Here is a 23,862-nt window from a genome sequence, read left to right as displayed (position 1 = left end):
TTTATTCATTTTATGGTAGCAAAATAATTGAATTGCTTCTTATATCCAGCACCAGAGTGTCAAGTGATGGTTGCAAATGGAGGAACAATAAATTGCTCTAGAAAGTGCCATAATGTCAAGCTATCCATGGGAGAATATGTATTGACTAGCCCAATGCTTTCCATTCCAATTGGAGGTGCTGATGTTGTACTAAGAGTCTAATAGATACAATCCTTGGGTACAAAATCTTTTTGTTGAAAATAATACTGAGAGGGGGGGGTGAATCAGTATTATCAAGCCAAATATTCCCTTTTAAAATTCAGAAGATATACGCTACTTCAGTTAGTCAAACCCGCGTATATACGCAACTATGTAGAAGGAAACCCGCGTATACAATGCAAACTTATAATTTACTTTATCTTTCAGATGTTGATTATTAATCTGTGTATCTGAGTGAAATAAACAGTAACCAGACCAGTAAAAACAGAACAGAAGACAGTCACACACACAAGAACACAAGATATAAGGTGGAAACCCAATGTGGGTGAAAACCACCTGCTGCAATTCGTCTCTATCTTCCTTTAATTAGAAACTTCTTTTTACAATGTACTGGTGCAGTCCTTTACCAGTACGCAGGCTACAACCTGCAGAGAGCTACAACCCTCTCTCGTTTTCCAGCTTCTCCTGGAAGGGAGCTACAACCCCCTTAGCTCTTGTACTAGCCAAGATACTAGTACGTGGTTGCTTGCCTACTGAAGGCTACAACCTTCTCTTTCTTCCAAGGACCACGTTTTATAAATTTTCAGAATGGATCCATGAACATCAATCAATCATCAAGATTTTTGCTTCAACCAAACTCCTTTCCAACGAACAAAACTAATTCACAACAAACACTTCTCTGATGGCTATACCCAGAACACAATAACAGTAACCATATACCAAATTCTGGACCCAGAACACTGTAGCAACAAACAGAGGCAGCTAGATCATAATAAAATACATATACGCTACTTAAACAACCTGAAACCTGTGTGTATACGCTCCTGTGTGTGGAGCAACCTACGTATACGCAGTTTTCCTTTACTGAACCTATGTATATACGCGCCTTCACTTCACTGAACCTGCGTACAGATCTATAAAGGATAATTCACTCTTTCAAATAGTAAGATACTAATTAACCCAGAATATCAGATTTATAGATCAAGCGTGCGCCTCACAGAACATATCAAAATCATACAAAGATACTATCATTCAAGCTTTAAATATTATGACCCATCAATAGATCTTATCCTTCTTTATGCGCTAAGGTTCCTTCTTCATTCAGATCCAGATCTGCACCATAACCCCAATCACAAAAGTTTCAGACCTAGCACATGTTAGATATTCAATTAATTCCAAAGATCCTTTTCCAAATGATCTCCTTCCTCTTTTATAGCCTTAGGCCTTTCTCAATACCACGGTCCAAAACCATAGTAACTCAATACCACGGGCTCAATACTTGGGGGCAACACTTCTGACGAGATACCATGGTCCAAAACCTTAGGTTCAAATTCCAAGGACTAACTACCATGGACCAAAGGTAAGTTTTCCAACATATACGCGCTTTTTCTTGCATGAAAGTGCGTGTATACGCATATGCGCCTTCGAAACATCTAACCCGCGTGTATACGCGACTTTGTCTAGATGAACCTGCGTATATGACTTTTCCTTCATTCTGAAAGCCTAAACTGAGATCTGTCACCAGATAGAGTTGCCATAAAGGACAACACCTATGCCATAGCTCCAATCCTATACCATAATGCCAACAATCTCCCCCTTTGGACTTGATGGCAACCCAAGCTCTTCAAAGTCATTCTCCCCCTTTGTCATCAAGGGAAAAGGGTTGTGCTCCCCTTGAGTGCATGCTGAAATCTCTGCCCTGCTGTGCTGACCATGCTCCCCCTGACTGTGGACAATATCTTCAAAAATATTTTCTTCAAGAAGAACCAAGACTTATACATCATAGAAGACCTTCCTATCACCAAAAGACTCAATACATACATCCATCACCCAACCAAGTGGGGATCATCCTCCCAACTAAGTGGGGATACACCAGAAGTTTACATATGACAACCAAAACATTACATCTTCATCCCAAGCATAGTGGGGAAACCAAGAAAGGTCGTTACATGACTTTGACACCATAAAAGAGGTACATGACATAGAGACAAAATATCTAGAGCAATACTTATGAAAGACACCAATAACTGATAGCAGCATCTGTTAATCACCAATCAGATCAACAACCATGATTTCTTTCTGTTCTTCCTCTGCATTTGTTCCACCTGAAAACAGCTGTGAACTAGAACCAAAATCTTCTACGATAATGCCAACAATGCATCATTAGAAGATTATCTGCTCCCCCTGAACCTGTGCCAGATGATCTTTTTTAGACCCAAATCAGACTATCTTCCACCAGAGCCTGTCCCTACTAAAATCCATCAAACCTCCATATATGCGACTTTCTCTGCACAAACCTGCGTATGTACGCGGATCCTCCTTAGGAAACACACGTACAACCATGTTTCTCTAAAAACAGATAAGATTTAACAACAAGATGATGCATCAACTACCCCCAGCTTCTGTCTGAGGTATTCAAAAGTCTCCCTAGGCAGTGGTTTGGTGAGAATATCAGCAACTTGTTCTTTAGAAGGTACATACTCCAACTTGACCTTTTGTTCCAACACCTGTTCCCGGAGAAAATGATACTTGATTGGTATGTGCTTGGTTTTTGAATGCATGACTGGGTTCTTTGAAATGTTGATTGCACTTGTATTATCACATAAGATGGAGATAGGTGGTGTACAAGTGATTTGAAAGTCCTGCAAGGTTTGCATCATCCAAAGAAGTTGAGTGCAACAAGATGCAGCAGCCACATATTCCGCTTCAGCTGTAGATAAAGCAATCGAACTCTGTTTCTTGCCAAACCAAGCTACTAATCTGGAACCCATAAAGAATGCTCCACCACTTGTGCTCTTTCTGTCATCCACGCTTCCAGCCCAATCTGCATATTTATAAGCATGTAGAGTGAGATCTGTATCTCTAGGATACCATAAGCCATAGTTTTGAGTTCCTTGAAGGTACTTGAAAATTATCTTTACTTCCTGAAGATGGGTTTCTTTAGGATTAGCCTGAAATCTTCCAACTATTCCCACTGCATGCATGATGTCTGGTTGAGTACCTATCAAATAAAGAAGACTTTCAATCATGGATCTGTAGGTTGGTTGATGCACTGCTGCAGATTCATCATTTGCACTGAGGCTGCATCCTGTAACCATAGGGGCACACACTAGTTTTGAATCTTCCATGCCATATTTCTTCAAGATCTGCTCGAGATACTTGGTTTGAGACAAAAAGATACCGCCTTCATTTTGTTAGATTTGCAATCCAAGAAAGTATGTCAATTCTCCAAGCAAAGACATTTCGAATTCTTTCTGCATCACCAAGGCAAAGCTTTGACTCATAGCTTCTTCATTGCTGCCAAAGATAATATCATCTACATACACAACAAGTATTAGCAATTTGTCATTTTCAATTTTTATATAAAGATTGCTATCTGCTGATCCTTTTGAGAATCCTTGTTGATGAAGATATTTTTCCAAACGGTAGTATCAAGTGCTTGGAGCCTATTTAAGACCATAGAGAGCCTTTTTTAGTTTGCATACAAGATTTGGATCATTCCCAAGAATGAAACCATCTGGTTGCTCAATGTACACTTCTTCTTCTAAATCTCCATTCAGAAAGGTTGATTTCACGTCCATTTGAAATACTTTGAACTTCTGAAAACTTGAGAGAGCAAGGAACATTCGGATGGCCTCAAGCCTAGAAACGAGAGCAAATGTTTCTTCAAAGTCTATTCCTTCTTGTTGAGCATACCCTTTACAAACAAGTCTGGCTTTGTTTCTAATCACTTCTCCATTTTCATTCAACTTATTTTTAAAGATCCATTTTGTCCCTATGACATTCTTATCTTTTGGTCTAGGAACCAACTCCCAAGTGTTGTTCTTTTCGATTTGCTCAAGTTCTTCATCCATTTCCTTGACCCAGCATTCATCTTTGCATGCCTATTTTACATTTTGTGGTTCAGTGGAGGAGAGCAAAGCCAAATAGCTTGAGGCTTCTGCATTTGTTCTTCGTGTTTGTATACCTGCCTCTTTCTGCCCCAAAATTTGAGATTCTAGATGATTCTTCTGAACATACCTGGATGGAGTCTTCTCTTCTATCCTCATCTGTTCCTCTGGTGCCTCTTGAGGTTCTTCTTCATCATCAGTCTGATTTGGAGGGTAGTTTTCATCTTCTTCGATATTTTCATAATTTACTTGCCTAGGAATGTTTCCTTTTTCATCAACAACCACATCAACGCTGTCAACAATTATTCCAAGTCTTTTAATGTAAGATATATATGCTTTTCTGTGGGGAGAATAACCAAGAAGAATGCCTTCATCTGCTCTAGGTTCAAACTTGCCAAGATGTTCATCATTCTTATTATACCATTTGCTTCCAAAATTTTTGAAATGTTTTACCGGAGTCTCACCATACAAAAGCTCATGAGGAGTTTGAGTGCTATTTACCCGGACATTTGTTTTGTTGAGAATAACCACCGCAGCAAAAACCGCTTCACCCCTGAAGGTTGCGGGAGTTCCAGACTCATCAAGCATAGCACGAGCCATTTGTTAAACCATTCTGTTCATTCTTTCCACTATTCCATTTTGCAGAGGAGTCCTAGCTGTAGAGAATTCCCTTCTTATTCCATGTTCTTCAAAAAAATCGAAAAATTCATTTGAGGTAAACTCCCCACCTCTATTAGACCTGAGGCATTTAATTTTGTGATCTGATTCATTTTCAACCAAGGCTTTGAAAGATTTGAATTTTTTGAATGCTTCATCTTTGTGCTTCATAAGTCCTATCCAAACCATCCTGGAGAAGTCATCAATGAATAATATAAAGTATTCTTCTCCTCGAAGTGACCTTTTCCTAGATGGACCACATACATCTATATGAACTAGTTCAAGAGGTCTGCTAGCTGATCCTTCCTTCTTAGGGAAGTTAGTTCTGGTTTGCTTACCAAACTGACATGATTTGCATATTGTGTTGTCTGGAATTTTGATATCTGGAAGACCACGAACTACCTGGTATTTGCATGCTTTCCTTATTTGTGAAAAGCTTAGATTCCCCAACCTCCGGTGCCATAACCAGTGTTCATCATCCTTGCTCAAATAGCATTGTTGTTGTCCTTCTTCAAATATGTATAAATTATTTGGAGTTCTTCTGCCTTTGATCACTGTTTTTCCTGTATCAAGATCACGAACACTACATCCATTTGATCGAAATATTACCTCGGTTCCTTGATCTCACATCTGACTGACACTCAGTAGATTATGCTTCAAGCCATCAACATCCAAAACATTTCCAGCTTTGAACTTTTCTTTCAACTGAGCAGTGCCTCTTCCTTTTATGACTGCAGGGGTATCATTTCCAAAAGAAACTTTCTTTCCCTTTTCTAAAACACTATATGATTCAAGTTTTTCTTTATCACCTGTCATGTGCTTTGAACATCCACTGTCAATGTAGCATTGATTTTCCTATCCTTCTGCATAAAAAGCTATCCCACATCTTTCTGGTTGTGGTTCCTTTATTCTCCATGTTCTGGTGCTTGAGGCTTGTTCCTTTATCTGCTGAAACCTGCTCCTGCATTCAGAATCTTCATGACCGAAGTTATTACAAATAGAACATTCAATTTCATTTTCAAGGGCCGAAAATTTATTATAGGTCCTTTTCATAATTCCAGTCAGACTTCTTTGTTTTTGAGCTTCTCTAGTCATGATTGTCTTATAGGCAACACATTGAGCTGCTTTGTGACCAAAGTTATGGCAAGAGAAACATTGGCCATTGAAGAAACTTCTGCGATTATCAAATCTACCAGCCATATGATTGTAGTTTCTATTGTCATCCATTCTTGAGGCAAATTGAGAAGATCTTACCTGTGGCTGATTGTAGCTTTTGTTTACCCTTGAAGTGGATTGCCCCTGATTTACCTGGTAGTCTTTGTTTATTCTTGATGTAATTCATCCCTGTTTTATATGGTGATCTCCATAGGGCTTTTGCACATTACTGCTTGTTGCATCGAGATAACTCTTTGAGGTGGATGCTTCAGATGCTTCTCCATTATACCCCAGACCTGTCTTGATTAGTGGAGAACGTTGTACATTGATAATCTCATCCAGAGTTTCAGATCCTTTAACAAATTTAAAATTAAGAGCCTTTGTTTTCTCAATTTCTTTTCTAAGGCCAACAATTTCACATTCTAACTTCTCAAGAAATTTTTCTTTTTCATCAAGTTGGAATTGCAGAGTATCAATGGTCACATTCTTCTCTTCTAAACATACTTTGAGTCTAGAAATTTCTTCATAAAAACCATCTGTTTGGTCAATTTAGTGTTGTCTAAATTGCTATCAGAAATTGTCAACCCGGGGCTCGTAAGCTGATGAAGTGAAGTGTACAATATATACTTAAGCGGCCTTTTCTAGTTCTTTTTGTCGTTTTTAGTTCATGTGTGACTTATCTTCCTAATGTGATGTGATGAAGTTATAAACAAGTGAGTGAATGTGTGTGTATGTGGCGATTTCTAATTGCTTCTTGAAATTTAAAGAGAAAACTTGAACAATAACTTGGAATGAAATTAAAGCTTCAAATGAAAGTAAAGCATCAAACAAAAGACCAATGGCACTAGTCCAATACCTTTACTGCTGATAAGAATGAAAATGACATCTACATTAACTCAATTGAAAGCAAGAACACTACTCTAACTCCTCTATTGAATCTAAAGCAATGCAAAGATTAAGTGACAAATCACACTACTTAATTCTCCCTTAACATTCTGCCTTTAGCTAAATTGATCATGTGAAAAAGAGTTAGGAGTGAATTAGCAATATGAGTCCAAAACTAAATAAACCAAGCTGCAATTAAATGATATTTTGGTCCCACGAAAGTTAGTGAATTATGATAAAAAGAACCATCAAGAGATTAGCAACTTGACAAAACCTGATAAAGTAAACTAAGCAATGAAACTAATGCAAGTCAAGGTAAAAATCAGCAGTTTAGATAAGACAACTTCAAATGCCACTAGTGATAAAAAGAAGGAAAAACACACTATCCCGGGCTCCTAACACACCTGCAAGAACAAACTGATCAGTTCTGAAAAATGCTGGAAATGTAAAGGCATAATTCAAACTGTACAATATTATACATGTCAAAAGAAATGAAAATTGCAGAAATCAAACTGTACATTAGTATACATGTGAAAATGAAAACAAAAAGAAGTGCAGGAAAATGAAATTAAAAACTACTGTACATAGGTTGTGGCAGACGGGGGCCCTCCATCTACTCAACCAGTTAAAAATCAGCTACACGGATAGGAGCAAAACAATCTTCTTGATATTAAATCAGCATGTCACAAAATACAAAAGTGTAACGCTGTATAAAACAGTCTTTAAAACAGAGTTTTATAAACAAAACGATTACAGTCAAAAACTAAACTTGAAGACTAACTACTAAGCGTATGCAAACGCTTTATTTATAGCAGCAGAGACAAACTGTCTTCTGCGTAAACTAAGCTAACAACCAGCTAACTAATTAACTGTGCAAAAGACACGCAGCAGCACCGTGCACTGTTTGAGGAAACGGTCATCGTGGATGATAAATCCATGGTTAGATTCTTGTCCCCTGTCGTCTTCGTGGCTCGAAGAAGATGCCAGCTATGGTTATGTACTTCACCTGCTCACGCAGAGCCGTGCCACCGCTTGAAACCTTGCTGTTTGACTGTGGTTACATCTGCGTTGACCGGGGGTATATATGAGCGAGTTGGCTTAGCTGATAGCACACGAACCATGTACATAGTCATACCAACTTGCCCATGTGGCCCTTTCCTTTGGAGGACACGTGGAACATAGCAAACAAGAAAATGGCTGCAGAATCTCTGATCGGCTGCGGAAACGCTGTATTAGCTGCGGAATTGCAGCACTTGTACCAAAATTCTAAACCAACAGTCAATCGTTAGCACAGTCAACAAATCATGTTAAAAAGACATATAATGCAATGAATTGAACAAGTTGATGGAGGAAATGATGACACAAGAGAGAAGTGAGTAGGAAAAAGCTGTTGGGAGGATAGGTAAATGAGTGCAGGTTTGAGGCTCAACACCATCTACATCTATAGCATCCATGTAATCATCATCTTCAAAAGCCATTAAAAGTTTATAGTTATTACCTCGTTCATCTTCATCACTATTTGAAAGACCATCACTATCTTCATGAGTGTAGTAACTTTTCTTAGTTGCATTCTGTTTCTTGTTCCATCTAACAGGTTCCTTCCCTTTATCCTTATGAGGACATTTGGCAGCATAGTGACCGACTCTCCCACAAGAAAAGCATTTGAAGGGTAACTTACCTCTAAATCTTCCAGTACCCCGTTGAAGATTCTTGACAAAATTTGATTCTTCTTCCTCTTCTGATGCATGTCCTAACTCATAGTAGTCTCCTTTGCCTAAAGCCTTGAAAGTTGCTTCTCCCCTGTCTGATGGTCCTCATTTTCTCATTTCATAAGCAGTTAGAATCCCGTGTAGCTGTGACATGGTAAGATTTCGTAGATTCTCCTTTTCCTATATTGCAGAAACTTTAGATTCAAACCTAGGGGACAAAGATCTTAGAACTTTTTCAACCACAATAGCCTCTTTTATTTCTTCACCCAAGTTTTTCATACAATTAACAATCTCATCTACACGAAGGAAATAGTTAGCCACACTTTCATCATTGTGCATTCTGAGATTTTCATACTGAATCCTAAGGGTTTGAAGTTTTGCTCGTTTCACCTGTTCATCTCCTTCATAGCTCAGAACAATCTTGTCCCATATTTCTTTTGCGGATTTATACTGCATAACCTTGACGAATTCTGATTGAGATAGGCATCCTAGTAGGGTATTGACTGCCTTTTCATTTGTTTCATACTTCTTTTTCTCGGCCGGATCTGTAGGAGTTGCTGAAGGAAAAGTGTACCCTGTATCTATGATATCCCAGACTTCTGTACCAAGTGATTGAAGATAGGCAGTAACTCTTACCTTCCAATATACGAAGTTTGTCCCATCAAAAATCGGTGGCCTGAAAGATGCTTCTCTTTCGTAGTTGCTCATGATGATGGATCTTCCTCCAAGCGATCAAGCTTCTTCAGAAGGACCTGCTCTGATACCAATTGTTGAAAATAATACTAAGAGGGGGGGTGAATCAGTATTATCAAGCCAAATATTACCTTTTAAAATTTAGAAGATATACGTTACTTCAGTTAGTCAAACCCGCGTATATACACAACTATGTAGAAGGAAACCCGCGTATACAATTCAAACTTATAATTTACTTTATCTTTCAGATGTTGATTATTAATCTGTGTATCTGAGTGAAATAAACAGTAACCAGACCAGTAAAAACAAAACAGAAGACAGTCACACAAACAAGAACACAAGATATAAGGTGGAAACCCAATGTGGGTGAAAACCACCTGCTACAATTCGTCTCTATCTTCCTTTAATTAGAAACTTCTTTTTACAATGTACCGGTGCAGTCCTTTACCAGTACGTAGGCTACAACCTGTAGAGAGCTACAACCCTCTCTCATTTTCCAGCTTCTCCTGGAAGGGAGCTACAACCCCCTTAGCTCTTGTACTAACCAAGATACTAGTACGTGGTTGCTGGCCTACTGAAGGCTACAACCTTCTCTTTCTTCCAGGGACCACGTTTCATAAATTTTCAGACTGGATCCATGAACATCAATCAATCATCAAGATTTTTGCTTCAACCAAAATCCTTTCCATCGAACAAAACTGATTCACAACAAACACTTCTCTGATGGTTGTACCCAGAACACAATAACAGTAACCATATACCAAATTCTGAACTCAGAACACTACAGCAACAAACATAGGCAGCTAGATCATAATAAAATATATATACGCTACTTAAACAACTTGAAACCTGCGTGTATACGCTCCTGTGTGTGGAGCAACCTGCGTATACGCAGTTTTCCTTTACTGAACCTGCGTATATACGCGCCTTCGCTTCACTGAACCTGCGTATAGATCGATAAAGGATAATTCACTCTTTCAAATAGTAAGATACTAATTAACCCAGAATATCAGATTTATAGATCAAGCGTCCGCCTCATAAAACAGATCAAAATCATACAAAGATACTATCATTCAAGCTTTAAAGATTATGACCCATCAATAGATCTTATCCTTCTTTATGCGCTAAGGTTCCTCCTTCATTCAGATCCAGATCTGCACCATAACCCCAATCACAAAAGTTTCAGATCTAGCACATGTTAGATATTCAATTGATTCCAAAGATCCTTTGCCAAATGATCTCCTTCCTCTTTTATAGCCTTAGGCCTTTCTCAATACCACGGTCCAAAACCATAGTAACTCAATACCACGGGCTCAATACTTGGGGGCAACACTTCTGATGAGATACCATGGTCCAAAACCTTAGGTTCAAATTCCAAGGACTAACTACCACGGACCAAAGGTAAGTTTTCCAACATATACACGCTTTTTCTTGCATTAAAGTGCGTGTATACGCATACGCGCCTTCGAAACATCCAACCCGCGTGTATACGCGACTTTGTCTAAATGAACCTGCGTATATGACTTTTCCTTCATTCTGAAAGCCTAAACTGAGATCTGTCACCAGATAGAGTTGCCATCAAGGACAACACCTGTGCCATAGCTCCAATCCTGTACCATAATGCCAACACTTTTAATTTTCAAGAACTTTTCATGAAATTTTCTGCAGAAGGAAAGGAAGTTGAATTAAGGGGTATTACAGGGAAACCGGTAAAGATAATCAGCTCTAATGGTATGACAAAGCTTCTAAAAAAGGAACAAAGAGGTGTAATTGCACAATTATGTTCGCTAGATGTTTCCACATCGAAACCACCTATTTCTCTAGATCTCCAAAAAGTCTTGGACAATCATTCCAAGGTATTTGAGACTCCCAAAGGTCTCCCACCTATTCGTGATCATGATCATGCTATTCATCTGATTCCAAGAAGTGTTCCTCCAAACATCAGGCCATACAGATATCCCTATGCCCAAAAGAGTGAAATTGAATGTATGGTTGCAGAAATGGTAGAGGCTGGTATAATTCAACCTAGTCAAAGTTCTTTCTCTGCTCCAGTAGTATTGGTGCACAAGAAGGATGGATCATGGTGCATGTGTCCGGATTATAGGGAGCTCAACAAGCTCAGTATTAAAGATAAGTTTCCCATTCCTGTCATTGATGAATTACTGGATGAATTGCATGGATCAATTTACTTCACCAAGTTTGATCTTCGTTCAGGATATCATCAAATCATAATGAAGATTGAAGGCATTTTGAAAAAAGTATTTAGAACTCATGAGGGTCATTATGAATTTTTGGTCATGCCTTTTGGCCTTACCAATGCACCTTATACATTTCAAAGTTTGATGAATTCCATTTTCAAACCCTTCCTTAGAAAATTTGTGTTAGTATTTTTGGATGATATACTAATCTACAGCAAGTCTTGGAAGGATCATGTTGAACATGTTGACAGGGTGCTCCAACTATTGGAGGAGAAACAATTATATGCAAAAATATCCAAATGTTTCTTTGGAGTACAAGAGGTGGAATATCTGGATCATATCGTATCTCATGAAGGAGTTAAGGTAGACCCTAGCAAAATTAAAGCCATTAAGGAATGGAAAATCCGCACATCCATAAAGCATCTGCGAGGATTTCGCGGGTTGACATGGTATTATCGCAAGTTTGTTAAGAATTATGGGAGAATAGAAGCACCTCTAACAACATTATTCAAGAAAGATGCATTTTCATGGACTCCAGAAGCAACAAAGGCCTTCGAACATCTTAAAGAGGCAATGTGCCAAGCACCAGTATTAGCTACACTGGACTTCACAAAAACCTTTATTGTGGAATGTGATGCTTCAGGAAATGGAATTGGTGTTTTTTTAATGCAAGATGAAAGACCCATTGCTTTTGAAAGTCGTCCAATCAAGGGAATTTTTTTACACAAAGCTATTTATGTGAAGGAACTGTTGGAAATACTACATGCACTTAAGAAATGGTGACCCTACCTAATGGGAAGACACTTCAAGGTAAAAATGATAGCTTTAAATACTTTTTAGAACAAATATTATCCTCTGAAGAGCAACAAAAGTGGGTCACAAATATGTTGGGTTATGACTTTGAAATAATCTACAAAAAAGGGAAGCAAAATGTGGTGGCAGATGCACTCTCAAGAAAGGATGAGGATGTGGAAGAATTTTTGTGTGCCATTTCTATTATCCAACTAGATTGGATAAACAAAGAAAGGGAGGAATGGAAGAATGATGAAGAAGTATGGGCACTTATTCGAAAGTTACAACAAGATTCTAGTACATCTAATACATTTAGCTCGAAAAATGATTCGTTATGGTACAAAGATCGCTTATACCTTTGTAAGAATTCCCAACTCAAACAAAAGATTCTTATGGAATTGCACACTTCTCCCTTAGGAGGGCTCTCGGGATTTTTAAAACTTACCACAAGGTTAAGAAGGAATTTTTTTGGGATGGCCTTAAATCGAATATTCAAAAGTTTGTGGTGGAATGTTTGGTTTGCCAACAAAATAAAGCTGAAACAATTAAGACCCCAGGTCTATTACAACCTTTATCCATTCCAAGCCAACATTGGGAGGAGGTTTCAATGGATTTTATCACAGGTTTACCCAAGTCCAAGGGAAAGAGTGTCATCATGGTGGTAGTTGACAAACTTACCAAGTATGCACACTTTTGTGAATTATCACATCCATTTAAAGCCAGTACAGTTTCTACTGCATTTATGGAAACAATTCAAAAGCTACATGGAAACCCAAAGATTATTTTAAGTGACAGAGATCCCATTTTCACTGGAAATTTTTGGACATAATTATTTTCTTGTCTCGGTACTCAGTTAGCTCATAGCTCACCTTATCATCCTCAATCTGATGGGAAAATTGAGATAGTAAACAAATGTTTGGAAGGATATCTTCGTTGATTTGTATCTGATAAATAGACACAATGGGTCAAATGGTTGCCTCTGGCTGAATGGTGGTATAACACTTCCTTCCATACAACAACAAAAATGACCCCATTTATGGCACTTTATGGATATCAACCAATATCCATCACATCATATTTAAGAGAAAATTCTAAGGTTCAAGCAATGTAACATCACATCGAGCATCAATAACAAGTCCTCCAACTCTTAAAGGATAACCTCGTGTTGGCGCAGAATAGAATGAAACAACAGGCAGATCAACATCGCAGCGAAAGAAGTTTTGACGTAGGTGATTGGGTATTCCTACGGCTACAATCATATAAACAAATGTCCCTCAAGCAAGCTAAGAAGGATAATAAATTATCACCAAAGTATTATGGTCCGTACAAGGTGTTGCAAAAGATTGGTACTGTGGCATACAAATTGGAGCTTCTTGCAACTTCTTGAGTACACCCAGTTTTACATGTTTCATGTTTAAAGAAGGTTATAGGAGACAAGCTCCTAGTTTAAACAATATTGCCAGAACTTGACGAGGAAGGAAAAATTATATTGGAACCGGAAGCAGTCACAGAAACAAGAATTTGACAGCTACGAAATCGATCAATTTTGGAGTGTCTCATCAAGTGGAAGAACTTATCCGCTGAAGATTCCACATGGGAGGATGTGAATTTTATACAGAAGCATCCAGAACTACTCAAGCGTTGAGGACAACACTATTTTGAAGGAGAGGGGAATGTTAGGTCCCTCTAATACTAGTGATTACCCCATTACTATTGTAGTTGTATCCCTTATTAATATTGTTGTGCCCCTATTGTCCCCATATTGTTATTACTATGCCCCATAGAATCCCTCTATTGTTATTTTTGAACCTTTATATTATTATTGTTAGGTCGGCTGGGTTATATTGTGACTCCTTAGACTCCTATATATAGAAAGGAGGTTTTTTCATTTGAATCATCAAAGAATCATTCATTTGTGTAATATAAAGGAGGTTTCCCCCTCGAAGAGGCTAAATTCTAAGGCATTGATCTATCTTTTATATCTTTTTGTGAGCTAGTTTCATAACAAATTCAAAATAAGCGGAATTCTGAAAATGTTGCATTATCTATCTTCTATCCCAAATTTTAGAAGAAACATGATCTAAGAGAGTGTCCCTTAGATTCAAAAGCCATAGAAACCTATGTCATATGTGCAGAGAATCATTATACGAAGGAATTTCCATCCTTACTAGGTCTCAAGGCTGTATTTAATGATGAAGGAATATAAAAATCAATAGACCCTCTCTACTTTATAGCTAGAATACCATGGAAAAATCCATAACCAAATCAATCACAAGGATTTAGACCATAACAATGTACCCAGTCTTCACAAAATAATTGGAATTTAGCCTGGCAACCTTGGGCTCAACAATAGTCACATCCTTGGAATCAAGGATGGAAAAATCCTTATGGAGCCTATGCTCAATATCAAAAATAATTTCCATCTTACCTTCCACCACAATTTCTACCACCATCTAATCAAATTCCCCAAGCTAACAAATTACCACAAATTACAATTCAGAATCAAAACCTGCAGCTCTCCCTACCATTTCCACAAAAACAAAATCGATTACCCGCTCAACCACTTTTGAATCCTAATAATAAAATACCACAACAATCGATGTACAACATGGAGGGGCAGAATCCTCAAATTGATGTAATAACTCCATTAGACTTAAATAATGTCCAATTAAGATCTGGAAGAGTATTATCAAGAAAACCCCCTGTTGTCATTCAAGAAACAAGATCTGATCTTCAAAACCACAAAAACCAATTAGAAGAAGGGGATACCTCTCTCCGTCAGAAGGAGAATAAACAAACAGAAGAAGTTTTGATAAACACTCCCATCATAAAACAACCCTCGGTATCAATTAGACCCACTTTCCCTGAACGGTTGAAAATTGATGTAGTAGAAAAACAAATTATCAATACCAATTTTTGCAAAAACAATTAATGAACTAAGTATGAAAAGATCAGGGAGAAAAAGAAAGCCATAAAAAGAATTCAGTTAGCTGGAAAAATTGTAGACATTATGATGGGGAAGACGACAATTCAAAAATACTTAGATCTAGGAAGCCCCATTGTAAAAATTCACATCAATCGAACTGAAATACCAAACAAACTAATTGATCTAGGAGCAGCCATAAGCATAATGAGCAAACAAGTTATGGACACACTTAGGCTTCCTAACCTTCAATACACACCAACCTTATTGCAATTAGCAGATAGGTCTGTGATTAAACCTGATGGTGTGTTGGAAGATGTTTGTGTATCCTTAGATTCTTGGGAATATCCTGTTGATTTCATGGTCTTAACACCCAAGAATAATTTAGGAGGACATCCATTAATTCTAGGAAGACCTTGGTTAGCTACATCTGATGCTTTCATCAGTTGTAGATCAGGTGACATGTTTATCTCAGATGGAAATTCTACAAAGAAATTTACATTATATCCTCCTACAAGAACAACAATAGATAAAGAAACTGGAGAATGGATAGAAGATGAAGAAGATATACAACCTATTTTTACTACTAAAAAAGTAAAAGAGGAAGACCAAATTCTAAATTTACTGGAAAATAATGAGTCTTCCTCACATTATGATTGTAGTCATAATGAGTATCTCTCATCTAAACAAGTATCATTACTCTCCATGGAAAATTTTGGGAATTCCTCGATAGAAATCTTTCTAGGAAAAACCTTGAATGTAAATGAAAACCTGGAAGAAGTGCAAAAGAATCAATTGATAGAAATTTTAAATAAACATTCTTCCGATTTTGCATGGGAATACACTAACATGAGTGGGATTGATCCTAAAAATTGCATACATCATATCTATATTGAACAGAATGCAATACTGATTAGACAACCTCAATGGAGAATGAATCCAAATTTAAAAGAAATTGTTAAGGAGTTGCAAAAATTGTTAAATGTAAATTTCATCTATACAATATCTAACAGTTAGTGGGTTTCACCCCTAGTAATCATTCCTAAGAAAAATGGAAAATGGAGAGTATGCATCAATTACAAGTAACTAAATAAAGCAATATTAAAAGACCACTTCCCACTACCTTTTATAGATTAGGTCTTAGGCACATTAACAGGAAAAATATAATTTTCCTTTTTGGACGGGTTCAGTGGATATAACCAGATTCAGGGAGCCCCTGAAGATCAAGATAAAACCACGTTCACTTTTCCATGGGGATCTTATTCTTACTGAGTACTTCTCTTTGGATTATACAATTCTCCAACAATATTCAAAAGAGAAGTCCTCAGAATTTTCTCTGATCTTATTCATGATTTTGTGGAAGTGTACATGGATGATTTTACAGTTTATGGAGATTATTTCAATGAATTACTGGAAAATTTACAAAAAAGTATTAATAAGATGTAAAGAAACAAATCTCTCGTTAAGCCATGAAAAATGTTTCATGATGTTTAATGAAGAAATTGTTTTAGGTCATCATATTTCAGGAGATGGAATCAAGGTAGACTCATCTAAATTTGAAGTCATTTCTAAGTTATCAGTGCCAAGTTTTCAAAAATATGTTAGAATTTTTCTTGGTTTCACTGGATATTATAGAAGATTCATAGAAAATTTCACAAAAATTGCATCCCCACTCTTTAAATTTCTCACCAAGGACTGTGAATTCAATTGGGATTCTAAATATCAAGCTGTCTTTGAAACTTTGAAAAAGAGAATTCCTGAAGCACCTATCTTAAAAGGACCTAACTGGAAATTTCCTTTCCATATCTCAACAAATGCTTCAAATTTAGCCTTAGGAGCTGTGTTGGGACAAAAAGATCTTACTCCTTATGCAATCTATTATACCAGTAAAAAATTTAACTCCTATAGAGTTAAATTATACTATGGCTTAAAAAGAGTTTTTGGTTGTATTTCATGCCATTAACAAGTTCAGACATTACATAACTGGCTATGAAACTTTTGTTCACACAGACCATTTTTCCATTAGATACCTAATGAATAAACTAGTCACTAATGCGATAATAACCAGATGGCTCTTACTATTATAAGAATTCAACATAACCATTCTAGATAGGCTAGGAAAACAGAATACAATTGTTGACTTTTTATCTAGAATACAAAATGAAAATAATGATCAACCTGTAGAGGATAAATTTCTTGATGAATATATTTTTGCAGTATCTACTAAATCACCTTGGTATGCAGATATTGGTAACTATTTAGCCACAGGAAAAATGCCATTTCATTTATCTCCTAGAGAAAAGAGAAGAATAGTCTAGAATAGCACATCTTATTCATGGATAAATGAAGAGTTATACAAAACAGGACCAGATCTCATCTTCAGAAGATGTGTTCAAGAGGATGAAATACCTGAAATACTTAAAGCTTGCCACGATGAGCCATGTGGGGGACATTTTTCTGACAGAAGGACTGCTTAAAAAATCTTTCTTTTAGGATATTATTGGCTTTCCATTCTTAGGGACACCAAAGAATATGTTAAAAGATGCGATAGTTGTCAAAGAATGGGCAAACCCACTCCTTCAAATGAAATGCTACTACAACCACAGGTACTCATCAAACAATTCAAGAAGTGGGCACTAGATTATGTTGGACCAATCATCCCACCTTTAAAGAAAAAGAAGTATATTTTGGTATGTACTGATTATTTCACTAAATGGGTAGAAGCTAAAGCACTTCCTTTTGCCACTAAAAATTTTGTAGTTTCATTTCTTTTCGAGGATATTTTTACTCATTTTGGTGTTCCAAGAGAAATTGTAACAGATCGAGGAATGTAGTTCACATCCAGATTATGCAGAAGATTATGGATCAATACAAAATCAAACATCGGAAGTCCACTCCATACCATCCACAAGCCAATGGACAATTTGAGTCCACAAATAAGGTGATTGAAGTTATCCTTACCAAGACTGTACATCTACATAGGAAGGACTGGGTGGAAAAGCTTCCAGAAGCTTTATGGGCCTATAGAACTACATGGAGAAATACTACAGGACATACTCCCTATGAACTTGTTTATGGGAAGCAAGTCTTACTTCCGATAGAGTTCCAGATCCATAACTATAAGACAGCAGTCCAGTTAGATCTTGACTTATCAGAAGCACAAAAGAAAAGGATGAGATAACTAAATGAACTTGATGAAATTAGACAAGAAGAATTCCACAGAACTAGCCTAGTTCAACAACAGAGATCTAGATGGAATGATAAGTACATTAAGGAAAGGAAATTTCATCCAGGAGATTGGGCATTACTCTTTGATTCAAAGTTCAAGAATTTTCAAGGGAAATTCCAAACCCACTGGCTTGGACCTTATGAAATTAAAAGTGTTTTTGACAATGGTGCAGTTAGAATCAAGACTATTGATGGAGAGAAAATTCCTCTATTAGTAAATGGACATCAACTCATATTGTACCAGAAGCCATTAAAAAAAGAGGAGTTTGTTAAAATGTTCCAAGTTAATTTAGAACTAAAAATGATCAAGACGAAATCTTTTTCTTTTCCACCTTAGAAATTTTTACTCAGTTTACACTCTAAAAAGACAATTAAAAAAAAAGTAAATTATATGTATATATATATATATATATATAAACATGAAAACCAACATGTTTTTGGCAAGTTTGTATAGAAAGTCTAGAATGAAAACCAATTTTTGTTGGCACTTCAAATTTTCCTTTGAAAAATAAAATAATAAAGTTATTTTATTAAAAAAAAAAAATCTTTCTTAGCTACAGAATCAGCAACTTTCCGCAACTTGAACAAGCTTCCGTAGCTACGACATGTTTTTGCAGCCTAATAGGCTTTTTTAGCTTACAAGGACACTTGATGATTTGAATTGAAGGACAACTAATAAAGCAAAGTACCTGCAGGAGATCTCAAAACAACAAAGAAGGTTAGAAAAATTGGATCAAAGGTATGTGCTACTTTAATTTAGCAATATGGATTTATATATTGCATATATGACTAGGAAGACATAGTACTACCGAAAATTAAAATGAAATCATTGTAACATAAGGGTGATGGCTGCCTAACACAATATCATAAGCCACCACTTAAAAGTCATGTCATGTTCTCATTCCAAATCCGCCAAAGTAATTACCAAATCATCATTTTAAATGTGCCTAATGGTCTGATTCATTCCTATAACCCTTATTATAATCCACTTGTTCTGACACTCCTCTAAACTTTCATAGCCAGTCCATCCTTCCACCACTTAGAAAAACCCTACCAATATCATTCTCTTGTCAAGATAACCAGTCTTTGAGGCAAATCATCCTCCATAATGGGGATAATTTTTCAAACTGAGCTAGCAGGGAAGAAATTCTTCGAGGGATACCCTCAGACCAAGGAGTTGCTGCAAAAGAAACAATGGTTGCAATTCATTGGAAAATTCAACGGTTTTCACAGGGAAGTGACCAAGACATTTGTGCACTTGTTTGATGGATCTGAAGTTGAAATAGGAGACATTAAGGTCACATAACAGAGTCCATGATTGTAGAGGCTACTAAATTACCAAGGAGCGGGGAAAAATGGTTCAAGAATAGGGGAATTAATGGAGAAGATTGGAAGGTCTTCCTCAAAAATCCAAATATGGACACCATTGTCTTCAAGAAAGGTATTCTGAGCACAATCCTTAAGAGAAAATGAAGAAATTGATTGCTTATATTTCAAAAATTTGTGCCCTGTGAGGGTAGGTTTGGGTATATGTATTTTTACCATTTTAGAATGATGATGCATTTGATTGAAGATCACCAAATGAATCTTCCTTACTTTCTCTTAAATAGTCTCAAGAAATTGTCTACAAATGTTCAAAAGAGAATTCAATTTATAGAAAACACCATGTATCATCATGGCCAGATAAAGATATTGGCTAAGTTCCATCTTTGAAGTATAGGGGATAACTGGGAGAGTTTCCTGGTTAGAAACCATTTTGAAGAAAGATCCCTAGAACAAGCCAGCAGTCGTAGGACCATTAGAGGAAGGAAGAGAACCATAAAAGGGGTAAAAGAGAAGGAACCCTAGACTCACCTAGAATTATCAGAAGAAGAGCTGCCCATAGTAGACATATTACAGAGAATGAAGAAGGGGAATCTTAAAAGGAAGAAAGTTAGCAAAAGAGCAAAGGAAATACCAAAAACCAAGACCCTTCCTCAAGAAGAAAAATCAAAGAGTAAAAGAAAGAAGGTATAGGGATTACAAACCTCAAGACTAAGAAGTAGAACAAGGTTGAGCATAGTCCAACAAACAATCTCGAAAGCTAGAGAGTACATTGATCTCGAGGGAAATGAGCCAACTGAAAAACCTGAAAGTTCTCCAAAAGGGTCACTAGAATCATCACCAAGGGTATCACCACCACCTTGCAGCTCACCCCTGAGAAGCCCAGTGCATAGTTCGAGTATTGAACCTATTTAGCTAGAGATATATGACTATATAGAGTCATTGGAAAGAAAAGATTCAGCAAATAAGGAAACAATTTAGAGTCCTCGAGAAGAGAGAAACAAGTTAAATGAACCACATGAACACTCAGCCTCAAACATTTTAAAGCAAGAGATTTTTGAATTAGAAACATTCAACAGGTATCTCAAGAATGAGAATCAAGCATTGAAGGCACAAAGTGAGATCTAGATTTCAAAAAGTAACAGTCTCATCCTTCATTTGAGCTTGTGGTATTAAAAGAAACAAAAATCTAAAGAAGGAAAACAAGGTAATTCAAAGAGATATTTTTAGCTTAAAATACAACATTCTCATGAGAAAACCTAGGATGCCATTAGCCGCGAAAAATAAGAAAACAGTGAAACTTGGAGGTGATGAACAGAAGGCATAAGCATCTGAAAATGATGAAGTGTATGAGGACATAAAAACCTCTAGCTTGGCGGAATGTAGAGTCCAAAGATTGTCTTACCATGACACCCCTTTTTGCCTATGTTTCCTCTCTTTTCCTGTATTTACCATGTAAATAATGCCATATCCACAAGGTTTTGATAAACGTAAGAAATAATATGTATTCTTCTTCACGTTTGACTATATACCCTATTGTTTTGTTAAATAATGCAATTGGCTACAAAATTGGTTTTTTTCCGCAGCTAATCTAGATTTCTACAGCTGCCTCCATAGTTTGCAAGGTTCAGAAGCTCCAGGTCAGCAATGAAGGATATGGGTGGATAAGGAATGGTTCCCTTGTGGATCCCTTCCCATCCCCTTGAGCTAGTTCATCAAGATGAGTGCAAGATATCACGATCAAACCCCAAAGTCAACAACAAGATTTTTTCCGGAACAGAACCTGAGTTTCATCAAAACCTTATCGATTTACTTTTAGAATAGCAAATCAAAGGTTTAACAATATAGTTAGTTAGAATAAAGATAAATAGGCTTAAATTACTCATGACTATTATGCCAAATACTTGTTATAAAAACTATGGCCACACTGTGATTGGGTGTAAGTCAGATGATGTAATTTTGAAACAGTTTGTTAAATTTTGTTTACAAGCAATAGAACTGGTTTTGTGTGTGTATGCACTGCGTTGATTGGAGATTTTGGACTGATCTGTGGAGGGCCCCTATGACCAGTAACATGTATTTAACCAGTTGCAAATAGATTACTTTTCATTCCTTCAATACTCTATTTTTGTGTGAGAAATGCAGTATGATGAGGAATCGTTACATGCATGACTACTTCCATCTGCTTTACACCTAGTTTAATATGCTATTTACATTTCTTTTTATCTGGTACAACATAGTTATTTCATTTGTTTTTTATCTAGTGTAGTCCAATTTTGTTTACTTCATAGTGTAGATGTTGTTTAGAATATCTTGTTTGAATGAAATTGAATAAGTAAAAGTGTAAGAGTCTTATCCTTAACAATTGAATTCAGACAGTACTTCTTTACAGTTTGATAGAATAGATTTCCTCTTCACTTATTGAATTAGAGCTGCAGCATAAATATTCAAGACAAAAATCCAAAATAATCTAACATAAGTAGAATTTAGAATCACTCCCATATCATCCATAAACTGATTCAAAAGAGAATAAATCCTAAGAAATTAGTTGATAAGTTTATGGATTGAGACATTAATATAATTAACGACACCATATCCATACTAATCTTAAGTTTAGACCCTAACAAGAACATAACGACATAAGGAATAACTTCTAACACATATAGTGCACCTGTACATCATCAATACACATACCCTAGTTGAAAATTTATGATTGACAATTTAAGGACATTAAATTGGCCAAACATGACTCATCAATGGCTTCTCACTAAATCTTAGGGAATAAAGACTCCAACGAACTCCAAACTAGCTCTGATACCAAATGAAATAAATAGAAATACAGAGAACAACAACTACAACTGCTTGATTACACAACCAAAAATAAACCAAGAGTGGATGATCTCCACCTCTCTGTGATCCTTCAATTTATAGAAGATGTTTATCTCAGTTACATCAATTAAACAAATATATTCTTAAGTGGTGATTCCCTTTTGTTTCTGCAGGCGATGAGGCGATGATGACCTCTAGAAGCATGAAGAGCCAAGGCGGTGGAGGTGATGGTGGATCATGAAATAATTATTCTTACACCCTGGACTCCTCCACATATATTGACTATCCTGTTAATTTGGCTGGAATTTAGTTTATTTTTATTGTCAGACATGTTAGCGCCTAGATTTGTCTCAGGCTGAAAAGACAAGGTTCTAGGTCCACATCAAACCACGCTCAGCCTCGTAGCTAGCCCTACGAGGACAGGAGAGGGCTCTCTCCGGGTCAATCTCAACAAAAGGTAATCAATGAGGCTCGAGATGACTAAATTTGCAACTGATCGTAGGCTAGGTATTAAGTGCGGGGATTTGATTTGGTTTTTTGAAGGTTTTGTTGAAAAAATGGGAAAGGAAAATTTGGGCTCTGAGATGAGGCACAGTTTCTGCAGAGGTCTGATTGGGGCAAGGAAGGAAATCATTTTGATGCTTTAAAGAAAGTTAGGTGGGTAGATCAGACAGGTGAGGAGCTAAGGAGAGCAAGAGAGCCTCAAGGATTCTCCTTAAACTGAAGAAAACATGAAAATTTAAACAAATTCAAAGGCAGAGCATAACAGTTATGGATTCCACCTTAATCACTCATTTGTTCAAATTCAAAAGAAAATATAGGAAAATGATACACATAACACTAATGAACTTACAATTACTTAGAGAAGAACACTATCAAAACATAAAGCCACATGGATCCCAAAAAGTGCTGCAAAACCCTGGTCTTTCCTTTGCCATAAATGCAGAAGTGAATGTACAATAGAGTGTCAAAATTTTCCCAAGAGTCCAACCCTGAAAATGACTTAGAAATTACATAATATAGACAAGCCAACCTCTTCCCTTGCCTCTAGGGGTCGAGCTCATCCTTCTAGGAGCTGTTTCAACCAATTCTAAACAAAGCACTAAAATCTAGGCAATCAAAACAACTTGCCTCTATAAGGTAGGAAACTGATTCATTCATTAAATTTTCACTCTTTGGTGAATGAATCCTCTAGAAAAAGTAACTAAGTGTCAAAATTACATCATGTTCACTCAATTACATCAAGATAAGTCAAAAATTACATCACAAAGAAAAACTAGTCAAACTGGCCGAATTTCTGAGCTGGAAGGTGAAAAATTGGGCCAAAAACCTCTGTGCGTCGCGCCAATTTCTGTATGCATCGCGCTACTTTGCTGCTGATT

The sequence above is a fragment of the Pinus tabuliformis genome, chromosome 1_2 (assembly GCF_031772625.1).
Source record: "Pinus tabuliformis cultivar Carrire ecotype Pingquan chromosome 1_2, CPIR1, whole genome shotgun sequence".
Lineage (NCBI taxonomy): Eukaryota > Viridiplantae > Streptophyta > Pinopsida > Pinales > Pinaceae > Pinus > Pinus tabuliformis.
This window is presented reverse-complemented; position numbering follows the sequence as displayed.